The sequence below is a fragment of the Belonocnema kinseyi genome, chromosome 3 (genome assembly GCF_010883055.1).
Source record: "Belonocnema kinseyi isolate 2016_QV_RU_SX_M_011 chromosome 3, B_treatae_v1, whole genome shotgun sequence".
Classification (NCBI taxonomy): Eukaryota; Metazoa; Arthropoda; class Insecta; order Hymenoptera; family Cynipidae; genus Belonocnema; species Belonocnema kinseyi.
The window spans coordinates 18,568,771-18,585,054 of record NC_046659.1 but is presented as its reverse complement, the minus strand read 5'-3'; positions in this window follow the sequence as shown (position 1 = coordinate 18,585,054).

The window sequence follows — 16,284 nt, the reverse complement described above, 5'->3', positions numbered from 1 at the left end:
GCGTTAGGTTCGCATATATGAACACAAAAGAACATATTTTCAATAAAAAATGAAAAAAAAAAAACAGGCAGGCGCCTCAAATTACATGTATTTCCCATACAAATATATAGGGGTCTGGCTAGACACCATTCGCTAGTTCGCGTAATTTTTGCGAAACGTCCTTTTTTCACCTATTTCGAGCAATTTATAAAAAAAAAACCAAATGCATAGATCGATAGCCAATACAATTTTAGGAAGCTACCTGAAAGGCCAAGTCGCTATCTCAGATACAAATATGTAGAATTAATAATTGAAAATGAAAAAGGTCTGGCCAGACCCATCCGCTGGTACGAGGGTTAAGGCCATTTAATAAGTGGGTCACGTGACAAGATTCCTACATTACACTCACTTTTTTATTTCCTAACATATTTTCATATACTAAAAAAGGTGGGTCTGGCCCTAAATTTTAAAATGATGAAAAAAGCAAAAAAAAATTATTTACAACAAAAAACTTTCTTCATAATTAAACAAATTTAGGAGCACTCACAATTCTTAGTGCTGCTTGTATACTATCCCAAATTTTTCAATATAATGTGGAATTTCGTATGATTATAAGTTAGGAAATAAAAAAGTGGCGGTAAGGTAAGTATCTGGTCACGTGACCCACTCATCACATTTAATTTAACATTAATTTATTTAATTTAATTTAATACATTCGTAACTTCATTGCAAGTTTCAAAAATGGAAGATTTAACTCCAAAACTCTGTAATTGAACAATGTATTTACCGAATAATTCTTTGATATTTTCGCTTTAAATAAGAAATACCTAATTGTCCTTTGAAATACTTAAATCCTCTATCAATAATTAGATATTCCTAAATATTATTTTCTATTTTTTTGCCCTAAAATCATTTCGAGTAGGACCGTTCAGAAAATACGTAAGGATTTTAGAGGTTACGATTTTTTCGTTGCGTATTTTGGGTATGTGACATTTTGAATTTGCGACTTGCAGACATATTTATAATTTAAGAAGTCAAATGTCATTGTGAATTTACGAAAAAGCTAAATTTTTAGCGACTTAATTATAATTTTATGTAGAATAGTAATTAGACATAAATATTTAATAAAGATCTACCTTTAACAGATGAATTATCTATAACTTTTGTTACGACTTTTAGACTAATTAACAATTAAAAAAGTGGAATTTCGTTATGAATACAAAAACGCGCTGCATTTTTCGTATTTTAATTAAAATTGAATGAAGCATAATAATTGGAAACAATTATTGTTTGATAAAACTCAATTTTTAAGAGATGAATTATACAACTTTTGTTAAGATTTCTAGGCTAATTTAAAACAAAAAATTCGAATGTCATTATGAAATCTTGTAAATAAATATTTTGTAATTAAGCTCACATTTAAACAGTTTCGCGAAACTTTCACTGGGGATGTGTTAAACTGTAGATTAGATATAATTTCTAGTCATATTTACTTCTTTCAAAACTTGTATCGGGATTTTCTATTATCCTTTTTCATAGATTTTTCACGATTTTATCGTGATATTAATCGAGATTGACAGAGGTTACGTGGAAGTAAATAAACCATATACCCTCCGATCATTGCGCTCCACTCTCCGTGGTCACTTTGAGAAACATCGTTTTCGTCAAAACGCAAGTCACCCCCACCACTAGAGACTCTGGACCTGTTTATACGACCGTGCTAGCGACAAAGAGGTTACGTGTGTATAGCGGGAGCGAAGTTACAAGTCGTCTCGCCCGAACAAATACATTCGGTGCTAAACAAAGGAAGGGTTGCGAAATATTCCAACTTGCGAATAATTGTTTTAGTGCAACCCGGTTGGAAAAACACATTTGTGGCAAAACCCCCAGATCGTATGTATACCGCACGTACACAACCTGATATCGCCTTTGACTGAGGCACATTTAGATATTTAGAATTTAGATGGTAGGTATTTTACCACGATTAAAACTGTTCGATCGCGAAGCAAGCCATTTTTGACGGCTACAATCTGAGATAAAAATGAGCCAATTTTGTGTTTTTTTAACTGTTCAGAGTTTGACCTTAACATCAGTTTGTACATTTTATTTATTTGTGCTACAATTATTATCCATTGCTGGTTAAATTTAATGCAAGAATTAGCAAATCTGAAAATGCCTCAAGGAATTATAGGTTATGTTTCTATGTTAACTTTCAGCTCTACTCTCATCATTATTTTCAGGGTTTTTTTTCAGAATTATCACACAAGGTGCGATCGAAAAATCATTGGATTATCAACATCAACTCCTAAATATTTGACTTAGAAAAAAAAAGAAAGTCAACCACATATTTTAAGCGACAAAAAATTTAAAAACTGCACAAGTTCAAGTCACCAAAAAGTATACTTAATTTATTTTTATAACTTAAAGTAATTTCAAAGGATTATAAAAAAAGTTACAAGGTTTATTAAAAAATTCAAAAGTAGTTTCAAAATCTTTTTGAAAGAGTTTAAGTTATGTCAAAATATTTTGAAGGAATGACAATATTTGAGAGTATTTAAGAAATTTCGAATTGCTTACGGGCATGTGATACTTCGTCGTGTGATCAATCGGGTACAGTTACCCCGGCTTTTTTCCCACAAAAGTGAAAATTTTTAAAAACTGAATTCGGAGGTGCTATAAAATATCATAACGGACTTTCCTGGACTTTTTTTTGAGGGATAATAACAAAAAAATTTATCTTGCTAAATAAAAATTTTATGCATATGCATTATTTTGAGGTTGCGTCGTTTTTCATCTGTGCCATTCCGATAATTTGGAAATTATTTATGAAATAAACTTTTTTGATTGCCTGAAAATAAGATCAGTTTCGAGAGATTAGTTACTATGTTTATTTGTAAGTCCAAAGTTTTCGGCCCAAAATTTTGTGTAGTTTGAAAGTAACGCTCGGGTGAATTGTAACACACATAACCTCGAAATATACACGCAAGTTGTTAGCTAGCAATGTGTCGTTTAAGAAATTAATACTTTTTCAAACTTTCAACTGAAAGTTTCAATGAAAAGTTTCAAATTCAGTGAAACTTTAGCATTTTTAGCTATATTTATAATAATTATCGATGGAAAATGCCTAATTCACATTCAAAATAAGTTTTTTAATTATAAGAACTACACTTTACTTTTTTTATATTTCAAAACTGTTTCAATATAAAATGAACTGAGTCAGAAAACAGACGCAGAACTAACATAACCTAACATACAGATACCTGAGATATCAATGAAAGCGCCAAAGTTTGAAATGTTGATCATGATTGATAATAATTCAATTCAACACATTCTATAAATTTCGTACATAGAACTTATTTATATTTTATACATAATTTTTTTTTATTTTCTAACTGAAGTTTCTTGTAATTACAGTTGCCTGTACTAAAACAATGTATCAAGACGTCAGCCGTTAATAAGATAAGCTAAATTAAAAATGGGGAAAAATAAGTGGGAATTGAATTTATTCTTATTATTCAATTCAAGCCGGGGGAATCAATTACTGAAAAAATTGATACTAATTCCTAAGCGCAATGCAAATTAATCACATTTTACTCAATTAAAACTTTTTTGAATTAACCTACAAAAAAAGTGTGTGGGGACGTCCGTTAGCATGTTTGCTATCATTTCCCAAATTTTTAGGACAAAATATTTATTATTCTGGAAAAAACTTGGGAGAACCTAAAACTGGTAAAATCGATAATTATCCAAGTATCACATACCCTTAAAAGGTTTCAAGGTGTTTCAAAAGATTTTGAAATATTTGAGAGTATTTTAAAAGGTTCTATGAAATTTTCAATTGATTACAGTAATTTAATATGAGATTTTGAATGATTTTATATATTTTAGGATATTTTAATAGATTTCAAGGAATTTTCCATTCATTTCAATAATTTAGTATAAGATTTTAAATGATTTGAAATGTTTCAGGATATTTTTTAAATTGCAAGGAATTTTCAAGAGCTTTGAAAACTTTAAAGAGATTTTAAGGTATTTAAAATATTTTAGGATGTTTTTAAACATTCCAAGGAATTTTCAATTAATTTCAATAATTTAAAGCGATACGAAATTAAAAAATTTAGTTTCTGTTGTTGATGATTCATGAATTTAGTTGAAAAAATTTGTTTTCTGAAAATTTAACTATTTTGTAGAAAATCATTTTTTTTTTGTGAAAAAATTAATTTTGTTTTACAAGAAAATAATCTTTTTTGTCGAAAATTTAACTATGATTAAACATTAATTTTTTGTTTTGAAAATTAGCCTTGGTGGAAAATAAACTTCTTTTGTGCAAAGTTCATGTATTTTATTAAAAATGCCTCTTTTTAGTATACAAATCAGCTATTTGGATGAAAATTTAGCTTTTTTAAAAAAAGTTTAACGTCTGTTGACTGCTACTTACAGATGATGCGTTTGAAGTTTAGCCTTCAACAGGTGTAATACGTCTTATATTTTTTTAAACTTTTTACCGTTATAAAAAAACTACTGCGATTACTCCATCACCTTCTAATGATAACTTTAACGTCAAATCCAAAGTTCACCAATTTAAAAGTTGATCTCATTGTCTTTTTGAGTTTTTATTGCATGATACAGAAGGGATACTCTGTGGATAATATGAGGATACTCTTGGAGAGTATCCTTTCCATTTACTCGGCTTGCTAGGGGAAACTAGATAGTAGATTAAATGACTTCGATGCTTGAATCAAACTTTTTTAGGGTTTACTGGCAGTGACGAAAGTAGAACGAAATTTTCGGTCGGGTACCTGTTTCTTCGTATAATATTGCAAAAGTCTGCCCTTAACTAAACAATTTATGTCTGTAAAATTAAAAAATTGTGCCAGTATTATATATAAAGAATTAATCAAATATACTTCTGAATATATTTAAGTTAACTTCTTTTTTTCCTATATCATTCCTGAAACATCTTTGATTGAGAGGACGGATCAAATAAGGGGACATATTTATATCCACTCATTTAATCCGTCTTCTCAGTTAATAATAAATAAAATTACAATTGCTATAATTATGCAGGCGCTGTTTCCCGACACGCGCGTGTCGTCACGATGCGTCGAATATGCGGTTGCATTGTACGAGCAGTGTGCCGACACGCTGTGTCGATGCAACGTATCGACACATGCAACGCATATGAGGTTACATGTATCGGTATCTTCACCATCACAACCTGTCGACTATTCTGCACATTGTGCACGCACCATACGTACTCAGTGTCGACATTTTGTTATCTGGGGGGATCCAGAAGGAAAAATTGTTGAAATTAAAGGAACTTAACCATGCCTCGCACACGTGGTCGTCCCAGCAAACATCTCAATGTTAACCAACCATTCAGTCCACCAGCAGCTGACATACAAAATGAGCATGAAGAGGGGAACCAAAGCACTCCTGACTCACCCAATTACTAGGAACAGGGGGCAACAGCATTCGACTTACAAATGATTGAACTCGGAGATCACATCCTGCCAAATCCAGCTCGCCTCACTGGTACCATCCCAAAATTAGTCTCGGGAAATAAACGCTTTAGTTTTCAGAAAGAACTTGAAACCTTAGGCAACGAACAGTCGTCTAGAGAAAGAGAAAGACCATCCATCTACGCAGATTGAACTCTGCGAAGAGATAGAGGATCCAAAGAGTAAAATATTCACCGAAACCACCAACCAGGTAAAGTCACTCAGAAAGATGCAAGAGATACGCTTCCAAGTAGTAGAAGGACAACTAAAAGACTTCAAGGAGGGTACTACCAACAAAAATAAATGACTGGCCGAATTAATCCAACTGGCAGTCAAGAAAAATGAAGACGAGATCCAGAAGGTCGAAGAACGGAGGCAGAGCTGGAAGAAGAAATACAAAATATACCACTAAGCCCAGCAGCAAATTTCGAGATTCGAGGTCTGAAGATTACACCTAAGACGCCGGTTTTTAGTGAAGGTGCGTCCCCTCCATGAATTTTTTTGAAGAGCTTCGTGATTTTTGGGCAGCTGTGAGACCCACCCTAGAGCAAACTGCTTTCGTAATAGGTATCTGTCTGCGTGGAACACCGAGAGATTGGTGGGATCTGTTCAAGGAAGATGGTGACGATTTCAGAAGATTTTGCGACAAATTCAAACGCAGACATTAGGGAGAGGCGACCCAACATGACATAAAAACAAAATTAGAATTTGGATACTATCAAGTAGGCATTCATACCTCTATGGCTGCGTATGCCATAAGATTATTTGAAGAAGCAAGGGGACTCACTCCAACCCCAACTATTCAAGAAATGACACAGAAGCTCGCGAGACATTTCAATGAGGAGGTGAGAACTGCTTTTGAGGGAAGATCCATCACTACCTTGGAAAACCTACTAGAGTTGCTAGAAATATTTGATAAATCTGGACCCATTGATACAAAGCGCCCAGAGAATATGTGTATCAAGAATGGCCAGGAAAGTTCGAGAACAAAACACCCAAAACAGACAGCACATGGTCAGTTCTCCAGAAACGATTTCAAACCGGAAAACGATCCCTTACAACGGAAAAAAAGCTCAATTTAAGTCTTTTGAAAAATGCCCAACTCTTCCTATTATTGGAATCTCCGTCGTAGCGTGCCAATGTAAATTTTAAGAACGATACTTTGACAAACCATTACAATAAAAATTCTGATACAATACAATTACATGAAGAAGTACACGAACACCTAGAGATGAAAATCTGCAGTATGACCAGTAATGATACCGAAAAATCACAGGCAGAGGATTTAAACAGGAAAGTAGACAGTTATGAACATATCCCCATCCAACAAAAGGCAAAGTTTAAAGCACTCTTGGGGAAATATCGCGATGTTTTTTCACAAAGACCGGGAAAAATATCTTGCTCCCTCCATGAATTAGGAATTAAAAATAAAAGCAGACCACGCGCATTGTCCTACCTCACGCCTCTTTATTATGAAAAAAAGTGGAGAACAGATCCGAACAATGACTGATTCGTGAATCATAAGCAGATCCATGAGTCCCCACATTAATCCATTAGTCGTAACAACAACGAAAAAGCGATGAGGTCCGTATATGCCTCGTCGCAAGAAAGCTAAACGTGGGCCTTGAAGAAGATTACGATGGAACGAAAAATATGGAAACACTATTTCAGAGTGATCGGAATAGAAGAATACTCAGTAGTCTCGACATGAACATGAGTTTTTGGCAAATACTTTTACATTCCGAATCACAGAAATATTGCATTTTTGTATAAAGGGAAGTGTTTTGAACATAATGTGACTCCTTTTGGCTTAAAAATTAGCACCGCCGCCCTAGTTCGAGGTTTAGACTATGTGCTAGAGGGTCTAAATGAATTTATCATATCTTATGTAGACGACTTGCTGGTAGCCTCTGAAACTAAGGAAGAGCACCTACATCATTTGGAACTGATTTTAGAAAGGTTCAGGAAACATAACATAACCTTAAACTTGAAGAAGTGTGAATTCCAACAAATTGAGACAAATTTCCTAGGGCACATAATTCCCGCAGCAGGAATAAGACCAGATTCTGAGAGAATCCAAGCTATAAGGGATTTTATCACACCCAAGAACAAAAAACAACTGCGAGGGTTTTTAGGCAGAGTCAATTTCAGCGCTAAATTTACAGAAGAATTTTCAGGAGAACTGGTACCAATTTTAGAACTCCTAAGAAAGGGAATCAAGTGGAAATGGAAAGAAAAGCATCAGATAGCATTCAAAAGAATTAAGAAAATATTTACCTCACAAATTATGCTATATTAGGTGTGCTCAAAAAGTAAGGTGACTTTTCAATTTTCGCGGGCTACGTACATTCAAGTTTAAAATTTTTTGTTTTGTAATCTTGGTACACTCGTCACGATCATATGTTCATAGTTTTGTCTATATAGCTCGTGTTGTTTTTCTGGCAGAGGCGTAAAAGGTTAGAAGGGTTTGGTGTGCTCGGCGATTTTCTTCTTTCAAAAAAAATGGAGCAAAGAGTTTGCATTAAATTTTGTGTGAAAAATGGAATTCAGTGCTCTCAAACTCTTGAAATGTTGACAGTTGCATACGGTGAGTCTACTGTGAGTAAGAAAAATGTGTATAAGTGGTACAAGCTGTTCCAAGAAGGCCCAGAGGATGTCGAAGACGAACCTCGCCCTGGACGTCCCAGCACGTCAACAACAGATGAAAACGTTCAAGCAGTGGAAGAAATGGTGTTGAAAAATCGCCGAATTACCATCAGAGTAGTTGCTGAAGATGTTGGCATATCGTTTGGCTCATTTAGGTCAAAGGATCCATCGCATGACCATCGCTCTGGAGATGTTGAATGAAGTCATTAATGATCCCAATCTAAATCAAAAAACTAAAGCCCAATCGTTTCAGTGGAATTTGGCCCCCAGATTTGGCCCCCAGTGGCTTTTTTCTTTTCCCAAAACTGAAGAAACCCATGAAAGGACATCGATTTTAAACGATTGAGGAGATAAAAACTGCATCGCTGAAAGAACTCAAGGCTATACCACAAAATGATTATCAGAAGTGCTTCGATGATTGGAAAAAGCGTTGGCACAAGTGTATTATATCTGAGGGGGATTACTTTGAATGGGACAACATAAATATTGAGGAATAAATGAATATTTTTTGAGAAAACCATAAAGTCACCTTATTTTTTGAACACACCTCGTATTTCCCAGATCCCGCAAATGTATTTATTCTACAAACTGATGCCTGTGATTACGCTCTGGGAGCCGTACTCTACCAACGTGATAAAAACAGTGAAATACAAATCATTGCCTATGGAAGCCGTACTCTGAAAGGAGCAGAGATAACGTACTATACTATAGAGAAAGAACTGCTGGCTCTTGTCTGGTCATTGCAAAAGTATCGACATTTTTTACTGGGTGCCCGGATTGTTCATCGCACTGATCATATGGCCCTCACATTCCTCCAATCATGTAAGCTGCTAAGTGGTCGATTAACGAGATGGATCATGGCCATACAAGACTATATAAGTCTGAATACTGCCTGGGAAAGGAAAACGTAATTGCAGACGCGCTCAGCAGACAAACCACCATCGACAATCAACAACTCGAGACTAGGAATAGAAGAATTGCCATTTATCACTTCGCAAAAAAATCTACTTAAATTTGGGCAGAAAGAATCTTATAGTTAAAACAAAGTCAAAAGGAAGATCATAAACTCAGTAGAATCATCCGAGACATCGCCATATCATTTTTCCATTTATGGTATACTTCATACACGCGGACAAACGTTGCTTTCCTCGAGCCTGAGCCATTGATAACACATAATTATATTATACCTAACAATTAAAATTCCTTTACAGCAAAATGGATGCCTCCACACATGTCATGCCCTACCAACAGCTAAACAAGGCCGATGCTGGCACCCAGACAGGAATATACGAAACGGTTACGTTGAGGAGGCGGATAAAAAATCAAGAGGTGATCGCAGTAAAAAGTCTCTCCGCAATCACGAAAAAGTGGAAACATCCCCGAGTGAAAAACAAAAAATACGAGTGTGTCAACACCACATATTCCATTCCAATGCGCCCGCTTGTTACTACCTAGGATCAAGAAACTGACCCTATGGAAGTAGTCCATGATGTACCATACCCAACCAGAACATCTCAAATTTCCAACCAAGGCACCCCAACATTACAACTCTAGATTATCCTACACTGCCTATCAGGCCCAAAAAGACAAGTTCTATCAATGAAAATGTCGGAAGATCATTAATAAAAGATCTCTCCGGAAGAAATTCGAAAATATTTTTGGTGAAGACTCGGAGGAGGACGATCTGGACGCCATGGTGCTCCACATTTCAACTACGAAACGCCAAGAACTAGAGGACGGGCTTGATTCTAACAACAACCGTTACCAATATTTCAAGAAGCCCCCTAAGCAGGAATCTTCTCGAAAAGGGGGCAGATGAAACGGACACTTTTATCTACGCCTGCGATTAGGAAACCTGAATACGCCGTCGTCCACATATACGGAATTATTCCTCAGAGCTGTCGCTTTGGAAGAATAGAGGTCCGCTGTTTTGACTCGTCTAGGTAGGATATTCCAGGCTCTATACTATCTTGATACATTTTTTGTTGATTGGGTACGCCTGAAAAGGCTCTTTGCCATTTATATTGTTTTCTCGGGTACGCTGTTCAGGCTCCGAGATACTGTTTTTCTGTTTTGATTTGTATTTACTCGGGTGCGCTGCTCAGGCTCCGAGGTGATTTTTTATTTATATTTACTCGGGTACGCCGTTTAAGCTCAGAGACATTTTATTTTGATTTCCATTGATTATTATTTACTCGGGTATGCTGTTCAGACTTCGAGGCACTGTATTTTCTATTTATATTGATTGTTATTTACTCGAGTAGGCTGCTCAGGCTCCGACCAACTTCTTTTCTTTATGTCTTGGTATTCCATAGAAGGCTCCAAGAAACCGCGTATGAAAAATTGTGAAATTGATTATTGAGTTGAAGTTGATAAGACTGTATTGTTACCATGCCCAACTGTGAAGAATAACGCCAGTATTAATTTTTGCTTTCATGAGACTGAATCAGGGGTGTCGGAGCCCTGTGGGCTGGGTCGGCTTGAGCCCACCCATCAAATCACTAAATCTAATAATAAAATAAACTTAATATTTATCTTAAATTTATATTTTTAAACATATTTTCGGTGAGCCCAACCATTAGAAAAATCGTTCCGACGCCCCTGGACTGAATTCATTGTGAGAAGTTAAAGTAAATAAGTTAATATAACGTCGCTGTAAACAAAGAAGTCACTAAGCCGACGTTATAACATGAAATTACAATAAACGAGTTTATTTGTTAAATTCGTGTTATATTCAATTATTTTCTCCTTTCTGGGCTCGACACAAATTTACCGAGATTAAGGGCTAAATGAAAATCCTCCAATACGGAAAATAACGAACTAAATGCAACGTAGTTTCAAGTGCACAACGGCAAAAATGGAATTGTAGGTACAAGAAGGCTAATGTAATCGTTTCTCAAAGCAAGCGAAAAGAAAACTTTTATATGAACGCGGAACACGAAGTATAATCATCAAAAATAAAATAAAACTGATTTGAGTATGGCACCAGTTAATTTTGAAAGGAATTATCGAATGATTTAAAAATCCATGCAGTTTAAACACTGAAATCAAGGGACATATATATATAGGGTGGACAAGCTGGGACTTAAATGTCTGGCGAACTTAAATGCTACCCGAATTGCACAAGGACAGGGAAGAAGCTATTGTAAAGGGGCATTTGCAAATTTCGCGCCTTCCAAGCTACATTCGAATCGGCCATTCGGTTAATTCGGTGCATCTTTGGATCAAGTTTATTACAGTTTCTATTGTTGCGTTCGAAACTTCAAATAGATACAAGTGTCAAAAAATATAGGTTATGTTATGTAGTAATTACAAATAATAAAAGTGTATAATTAATAATGAAATGAGACATGTGGACTGTAAAGTAAATTTCAACCTTTATCCGTGCCAATAATGCCAATATGCTGCATAAAAAAGGTATTTTATGAATAGATAATGAATGTTTTAAATAAAGTGAATAAAATATTAAATGCGAACACTTTAAATTTACATTTCCCTGACATCATTTAGAGACTCTCTGTGGATAGGTGTAGCTCAGGTATATGATTTGCACAAATTTTTGTTTAAAAGTCTTAAGGCAACTTTCTGCATTTTAGGAAATATTTTCTCTGGTCGTCAATTTAAAAAAATGGGTTTAAAAAACCATAAAAATCAACAAGAGACTCGCCAAGAATAGGAGTGGATTAGGAATAAATCTGGAAGCGATATTTTGTGCGAGAATTTTTATTCCAATTTATTCAGAAATTGTTCTATATTTGAAATTGCCATCCCTGGATCTTATTTCCAAATTGGCATTTGATCAAGCTCTAAAATTAATTCTAAGACAATTTGATGGTATAGGAGTATGCGAAAGATATCTCGAAACAATTTAATTTGCAAGAATTTTTATTAATAGCGTTTTAGGGATTTTTTTATTTAAAAAAATGTTTTCTCTGGAACTCATCTTCGAATTTTGTTTCATCAACCACTGAATTAATTAGAGACTCGCTGAGGATAGGCGTGTATCAGAAAAAACGTAGAATCGAAATTTGTTTTGATAAACCACTGAAGTAAATTAGAGACTCGCTGAGGATAGGAGTTTATCGGGAATAAATTCGGAATCGCAATTTCAGGAGGGGAATTTTTATTCAATTTTTTTTGCAATTATTCTATTTTCGAAATTGCTATCTCATAATCTGACTTCCAAATTAACATTCGATCATCCCCTAAAATTGATCCTAAGTTATTTGGATGGTATAGGTGTATCAGAAACATTACTCGAGGCAACTTAACTTGCCCGAATTTTAATTAGTGAAGTTTTTAGGAATTTTTATCATTTTAGAAAATGTTTTCTCTGGATCTTATCTCAAAATTGGTTTGATATACCACTGAAATAAGTTAGAGACTCGCTGAGGATAGAAGTGAATCAGGAATGAATGTAGAAATGAAGTTTTAGGCCGTAATTTTTATTCCATCTTTTTTATAAATTTTTCAATTTTCGAAATTGCTATCTCTTGAGCTGATTTACAAATCAACATTTGATCAGCCCCTAAAATTAATTCTAAGTTATTTGGATGGTATAAGTGTATCAGAAAGATAACTCGAGGCAACTTAACTTGCGCGAATTTTAGTTAGTAAAGTTTTTAGGGATTTTTTTTATTTTAGAAAACGTTTTCTCTGGACCGCATCTCAAACTTTGGTTTGATAACCCACTGAAATAAATTTCAGACTCGCTGAGGACAGGAGTGTATCAGGAATAAATGTTTGAAACGAAATTATTCGCCGGAATTTGTATTCCAAAATTTAAAAAATTATTCTGTTTTCGAAATTGATACCTCTAGATCTGATTTCCAAATTATCATATGATCATCCTCTAAAATTAATCTTAGTTGTTTGTATGGTATGGGCGTATCTGAGAGATATCTCGAGGCAACTTAACTTGCCCGAATTTTAATGAGTAAAGTTTTTAGAGATTTCTTTTATTTTAGAAAAAGTTTTCTCTGGACCGCATTTCAAAATTTGGTTTGATAAACCACTAAAATAAATTAGAGATTCGCTGAGGATAGGAGTTTGTCAGGAATAAATTTAGAATCGAAATTTCGGGCGGGGAAGTTTTATTGAAATTTTGTTTGCAATCATTCTATTTTCTAAATTCCTATCACTTGTTCTGATTTACAAATTAACATTTGATCAGCCCGTACAATTAATTCTATGTTATTTGGATAGTATGCGTGTATCAGAACGATATGTCGAGGCAATTTAATATGCCCGAAATTTAATTAGTGAAGTTTTTAGAGATTTTTTTTATTTTAGAATATGTTTCCGTTGGACCTCATGTCAAGATTTGGTTTGAACAACCACGAAAATAAATTAGAGACTCGCTGAGGATAGGAGTGTATCAGGAATGAATGTAGAAACGAAGTTTAGGCTATTATCTTTATTCCTTCTTTTTCAGAATTTATTCGATTTTCGAAATTGCTATCTCTTGTTCTGATTTCCAAATTAATATTTGATCAGCCCCTAAAATTGATTCTAAGTTATTTGGATGATATACGTGTATCAAAAAGATATGTCGAGTATATTTAACATGCCCGAATTTTAATTACTAACGTTTTTAGAGATTTTTTTAAATTTAGAAAATTGTTTTCTCTGAACATCATCGCAAAATTTGATTTGATCGACCAGTAAAATAATTTAGAGACTCCCTGAGGATAGTAGTGTATCAGGAATAAAAGTAGAAACAAAATTTTAGACCGTAATTTTTATTCCATCTTTTTTAGAAATTATTCTATTTTCGAAATTGCTATCTGTTGCTCTGATTTCCATTTTAACATTTTACCAGCCCCTAAAATGAATTCTAAGTTATTTGTATGGTATGTGTGTATCAGAAGGATATGTCGAGGCAACTTAACATGCCCGAATTTTAATTAGTCAAGTTTTTAGGGATTTTTTTATTTTAGAAAATGTTTTCTGTGGACATCATCTTAAAATTTGGTGTGAAATGAAATTTTAGGCCGGATTCTAGATTTATTCCTGATATAATCCTCTTCTCAGCGAGTCTCTAATTTATTTTAGTACTTGACTAAACCATATTTGGGATGAGGTACAGAGAAAACATTTCTTTAGATAAAAAGAATCCCTAAAAGCTTTACTAATTAATATTCGTGCAAGTTAAGTTGCCTCGAGATATCTATCTGATACACGCATACCATCCAAATAACTTAGAATTATTTTTAGGGGCTGTTAAACCATTAATTTGGAAAGCAGAGAAACAGGCAGCAATTTCGAAAATCGAATAATTTCTAAAAAATATGGAATAAAAATTCTGGCCTAAAATTTCGTTTCTAGATTTATTCCTGATACACTCCTATCCTCAGCGAGTGACTAATTCATTTTAATGGCCGATCAAACCAAAATTTGAGAAGGTGTCCACAGAAAACATATTTTAAAATAAAAAAATTCCTAAAAACTTTACAAATTAAAATTGGGGCAAGTTAAGTTGCTTGAAGATATCTTTCTGATACACACACACCTTCCAAATAACTTAGAATTAATTTTAGGGGCTGATGAAATGTTGATTTGGAAATCATATCAATAGATCGCAATTTCGAAAATCAAATCATTTCTAAAAAAGATGGAATAAAAATTCCGGCCTAAAATTTCGTTTCTAGATTTATTCCTCATACAATCCTATCCTCAGCGGTTCTCTAATTTATTTGAGTAGTTGATCAAACTCAAATTTTAGATGAGGATCAGAGAAAACGTTTTCTAAAATAAAAAAAAATCCCTAAAAGCTTTACTTTTTAAAATTCTGGCAAGCTAAGTTGCCTCGAGATATCTTTCTGATACACGCATACCATCCAAATAACTTATAATTAATTTTAGGGGCTGGTCAAATGTTAATTTGAAATCAGACCAACAGATAGCAATTTCGAAAATCGAATAATTTCTAACAAAGATGGAATAAAAATTCCGGTCGAAGGTCTGCCAAGTCACGCGAAGCTGCTTTCAGCCAGCACCGCCGGTACAGCGGTAAAGGGCCACGTGTCGACAAGCTGCCGCTGGTTCCAATCTTTTTCTTGACATTTACAAAAGAAATTTATTTGATTTTTTGTATTCTAAATATGTCAAATAATAATTTTTAATTATCCGTCGACGATACAATTTTTTTTCAAAAATAGTAAAATTATTGAGAAATAAATATCACGGGTTGCGTTTATAAAATGTGCCCGCTGTCAGAAAAGGGTATGTTTCAAATGTATTTACGACGATTATCACCTACAAATATGTTAAAAACCATAATTTACGATTATACAAATAAATAAATCGAAAAGTGTGTGCATGATGTATATTTCCCAATAATTTTACCATTTTTGAAAAAAAATACAAACGCCGGAATAGCATCAAAAACTATTTGACATATGTAAAATGGCCTTTACCGCTTCACCGACTTATAAAGAAGCCAGGTTACGTGTCTAATTTTTTTTAAATTGTATCGATTGATAATAGTCTGATCAAAAATGTTATGCCACAAAGGAGGCCTTCCCTTGGTTGGATTGCAGTTCGAAAGTACGCTACTTGCGAGCAAGTTGTGTCAGTTACGGAGCAAGAAAGTGAGTGTTGTGTTCAAAGATACTCCAAAATTTTACAAATTGAACGATTTAAATTTAAAAAAAGGAATCTTCTGCTGGAAGTAAGTAGAATACTACTATATACATTTTAAATTATATCAATGATCCATTAAAAAGGAATAAACAAATTAGTTTAATGAATAATTAGAAACAAGCAGAGAAAACCTTTAGAGTTTTGTGACCGCACCTATCCTAGGATCCAGTCTAGGATGTCCTTGAACAGAAAATTGATCAGGAATGTCCATAAATGTCATTACTCTGAAAGGCGGAGGGTTTGAGGGACCGTCATGATTTGTTAAACCCGAGGGGGATTAGAGTTTTTCTGAACGTGACTTGACAAAATCCACAGAAATGTGAAGGCTCAGTCAATGTCTTGTGAGCTAACGTTTGCTTTCCTTAAATCGCCCGGATTGAAGTCTGGTACAGAGGGCTTCATTTTTGCATGTCAAGACGGTGTCATTTCTACCTTAACATACCGTCGCCACATTTTGAGCCAAGACATTCCTGATGATAGCTGCAGGGCGTGCCATGCACACCCCGAGCATTTA